Here is a 4,847-nt window from a genome sequence, read left to right as displayed (position 1 = left end):
GTGGGAAGCATAGGACTGGGTGGGCAGGCAGAGTGCTGGAGCTGACATCCAAGTCCACAGACAGGAAGCAGAGTGTGCTCTGGGGATAGCTGGTAGCTTCCAAGCCTCAAAACCCACTCCATTACACACCTCCTCTAACAGGGCCACGCCTCATAATCCTTCCCCAACAGTTCCAGCAACTGGGGACCAAGGATATACACACCATGAGCCTGTGAGGCCATTTGCATTCAGACCACCATACTGAATTGCTGCTGCTGCAAGTTGGTCAAGTTTGTGTGTGTGTGGGGGGGGCGGCAATTCAGTGAATATTTGTCAAAAAATTTAAAGTTCAGGAGGGACATGGTGGCATATGTCTGCCATTCTAGCACTTAAGAAGATGAGGCAGGCAGATGGAGAATGAGAAGTCCAAGGACAGACTCAGAGGGAGGGGAGAGGGAGAGAGAGAGCTTGATATTTATAATAATAACAAAATGAGTTGATATAAATGAATATTCATGAGGAGGGAGGGGTGGAAGGAGTTACACAAGCAGGTATAAAAAGAGAAGTGAGGTGTTTGACACTGTAGAATGTCAAACACACACATGCATCACTTACTGTACACACTCAAACATCTCTGGAAGGATAAATTCATCAACACTGTCCTTTTTCTTTGTTAGAGTATCATGTAGCCCAAGCTGGCCTTGAACTCACCCTGAAGTCGATGCTGGATCCAAACATCCAACTTTCAGCGCCTCCACCCTAGTGCCATATTATATAGGCTTGTGCTATTACACTAAGTTGTGTGTGTGTTTTCATATGCAGCAAGTATGCTTATGTGTGTGCATGTGGAGGTCAGAAGTCAATGCCCAGTGTCTTCCTTCACCACTCTCCTCTTTATTTTTTAAACTTATTTTATTAATCATTAGTGTGCGTGCATATGTGTGTGTGTGTGTTTGCCATGAAGCAGTGGTCAGAGAAAAGCTTTGTGGAATAGGTTCTCTTGAACTTTTATGTAAGTTCCAGGAATTGAACTCAGGTCTTATTTATGTATCAAGTACCTTTACCTGCTGGTCCATGTTTCTGGGCCTCTTCCTTATTATTTAAAAAAATATTTTGGGGGCTGGAGAGATGGCTCAGCAGTTAAGAGCACTGACTGCTCTTCCGGAGGTCCTGAGTTCAAATCCCAGCAGCCACATGATGGCTCACAACCATCTGTAATGAGATCTGATGCCCTCTTCTGGAGTGTCTGAAGACAACTACAGTGTACTTACATATAATAAATAAATACATATTTTTAAAACATTTATATGTGTGGGTATTTTGCTTGCATGAATATTTGTATATTACTTGCATGCTGTGTTGGTGGAGGCCTGAAGAGGGTGTCAGACTCCTGGAACTGGAGTTACAAATGTTAGCCACCATGTGGGTGGTGGCAATGGAACCAAGGTCCTTTGGAAGAGCAACCAGTGCTCTTTCTGGGTTGTGGGATGGTGTTGAGGCAGTACTGAGGCAGTATTTCACTGTGTAGTCTTGGCTGGCCTGGAGCTCACTATGTGGACCAGTCTGACCTTAAACTCACAGAGATCCACTTGCTTCTGCCTCCCAAGAACTGGGATTAAAGATGGATACAACCGTATCTGGCCTGCACACAGTCCCCTCCTCCCTTTTACATTTTTTTTTAATCCTCTCACTGAACTTAGAGCTAGCTCACTGATTGGCTAGACTGGCTGGACAGCAAACCTACAGGGAACCCCCACTCCCAATATGCCTGGCTGAGATTACAGGCATTCAATGCTATATTTGGTTTTTGATTTGGGTGCTAAAGATCTGCACAGCAAGAACTCTATCAATGGACCCCTCACTGTGGCCTTTTGTCATTTATAAGAGTGGGGTTTGCTAGATAGCCAGATTTTCTTCCTTCCTTCCTTCCTTCCTTCCTTCCTTCCTTCCTTCCTTCCTTCCTTCCTTCCTTCCTTCCTTCCTTTTCTTCCTTCCTTTTCTTCCTTCTGTCTGTCTATTTGCATGTATGCCTGCATGACAGAAGAGGGTATCAGATCCCATCATTACAGATGGTTGTGAGCCGCCATGTGGTTGCTGGGAATTGAACTCAGGACCTCTGGAAGAACAGCCAGTGCTCTTAACCAAAGAGCCATCTCTCTAGCCTGATACCAGATTTTCTTTTCTTTTTTTTTTTTTTTTGGTTTTTCGACGCAGGGTTTCTCTGTGTAGCCTTGGCTGTCCTGGAACTCACTCTGTAGACCAGGCTGGCCTCGAACTCAGAAATCCGCCTGCCTCTGCCTCCCGAGTGCTGGGATTAAAGGCGTGGGCCACCATGCCCGGCTTAGCCAGATTTTCTTTTTCTTTTCTTTCTTTTTTTTTTTTTCAAGATTTATTTATTATATGTAAGTACACTGTAGCTGTCTTCAGACACTCCAGAAGAGGGAGTCAGATCTTGTTACGCGGATGGTTGTGAGCCACCATGTGGTTGCTGGGATTTGAACTCTGGACCTTTGGAAGAGCAGTCGGGTGCTCTTACCCACTGAGCCATCTCACCAGCCCTTGCCTTTCTCCTTAAAGAGACATCTACTGACTACTGACACATGCTCAGTCACCTGAGTTAGGAGTGTTCCCAATGGCTGCACACTCCTTCCATTAAAGATGACAAAGTGACAATGGTCTGGAAATGTCACCCTGGCTGTGTGACTGCATCCATCACCACAGCATCAGTCCGTCCTGCCTGTCATACCACCTGCACACGGAAGGGGGCAACGCAGACTTACGGAAAGGAAGCATTGTTCCTAAACTTGACAACCAAGCTTTGCTGGTAGAATTTTCTCCATTGTGGTCCATGATTTGGGAAGATGCTTTCTATGAAGCCCGCAGAATAGAACAGGTAATGATTGGTGGCACCTCCTTGGTATCTCGCGTCCTAGTCAGCAGGAGGGAGGACGTAGGGTTGTTAATATGATAATTTCCCACACCATAGGCCCTTTTCAGTTTAGCTTTATTTTCACCAGGTTTTGGGTGGGAGGCAGTTGGCAATGAGGGTGCAGGCTGGCAATTACTGCAGTAGAGGCCCAATTTCTGGCTTCTCGGTGTCCCTCAAAGTAGCAGTGATGGGCAGAGGAGGCATGGGCACTGGCCCCACAAGTACTTCAATGCAGATACCCTCCCTCCCAGGTTCTGAATCCGTTCCTTGCTAGGCCGTGTCCAAGGTTAGGGACACCTTAAGAGTCCCAGAAGCCCCATCAGTAAGCAGACAGCTGGGCACACAGCTGGGGCTCGAAGGAAACATTTGTTGATGAATTGAAAGAGACAGCTATGGAAGAATCAGGAAGTACAGTCTTTAATAAATAAACAAAAATCTTTCAACTACTAATCTCAGGCAAGGCCCAAGGGCAAGGCTAAGGAAGATGGAGGTAGGCATAGGGCAGGTACCCTTCCTATAGGCTCCAGGAGACCCTGTTTCCACCCACCCTGGAAGTCCTTGCTCAGGACATGAAATGAAACTATCTCTCCCATGGTGGCAGGGGTGATGGTGAACTTGGCAGGAGGAAGGCTTTAATCAGGTCAAGCTGGGGACCGTGCAGGTTTGTGTCTGGTTTTCCTCATGATTAGATAATTAATTTCCCAGTTCCTGCTGAATCCTTTGTCAGTGGCTTTGAGTATGAACTAGAGAGGTGGGAATGACCTAGAGCAGCCATTTAGAGCCCCTGGGCTGGCACAGAGAAAGTTCAAGGCTTCCTCATTGTAGGGCACCTCACCCCATGGACTGGCAGAACAGGGAGGGGCCGACTCAAGAGCCCCACAGATTAAATGGGAGAATTAGAGGTGTTAATTCTGGATGGAGTTTGAGCCCCGGTTATGAAGGCCTACCCCTTCTCCACTCTCCTACCCTAAAGAGTCCGAGGCTATAGATTTCTGGATATGAACAGAGAGGCTTGTTTCTGCCCTAATTATCTGCGTGGCCTTGGGCAAGACCCCTTGCTACTGCGTTCTTCGTTTCCCCGTTCCAGAAACAAGGACATCCATACCTACCTTTGCTGGTCACTGTCACAGAAATCTTTCTGTAACTATCAGATAGCCAAGATTGTCATTCTTCAGCCAGCCTAGGTCCCTCATGGTGACAATGTCAAGATTTTCCACCCATCTGAGGTGCCTGTTCCTCCCCCAGCCTAGCAGCTGCCTTTAACCCTTCTTAGTGCCCTACTTCTCCTTGGCACCACCACAGTGGTCCCCAGGTTTGCCAACTTCATTTTTCCACGAGTGCCCCCAGTCTAAAACTGCTGAAGATCCTGGCACAGTCACATCTGGTCAGGTCTCAATTGACCTATGTCATTGTCCTCCAACCTGTTTGCAGATAATTCCCTCTGGTCCTCAGATCATCTCTGGGCCCAACGGAGGAGAGACACAGAGGTGGGGGGCCTGGAAGGGGGTTCCCATCTTCTTAGTTGGGGACCCCAAAAGGGGACCCCCAGCAGCAATTACACCCACCACCGCACCTCAGCGCCACCTTAGGTTTCCAAGGCGCGCGCGGATTGGTTGGACAATCTTCCGCCCGGGGGTCTGCCTTCTCCAGGCTCGGGCCTAGAGACCCCTCCTACTGCCGGACTTAGGGTGGAGAGCTGCGGTTCTAGGACCCGGAGGCGCCGGGCGAGCGCGCCGCGGTGTTCTCGGCCTCGCCTGGGTCGGCTCCGGCTCGGGCAGGTGCATCGGCGGCCGCCCCCTCCGCCGCAGGTGCACTGCACGGCAGCCCCCAGCCGGCGCGCCATGGCTGCGGAGGACCCCCGGCCGTCGCCCGCGCCCGCCCCCTCCCTGCAGCCCGCCCCCCTGGGGCCGGGTGCGCGGCGGAGAACTGCGGTTTGCGC

This window comes from Mus caroli, unplaced genomic scaffold (assembly GCF_978045245.1).
Source record: "Mus caroli unplaced genomic scaffold, Mus_caroli_1 scaffold_13, whole genome shotgun sequence".
In the NCBI taxonomy this organism is placed as follows: domain Eukaryota; kingdom Metazoa; phylum Chordata; class Mammalia; order Rodentia; family Muridae; genus Mus; species Mus caroli.
Note: the sequence above shows the minus strand (reverse complement) of the source record.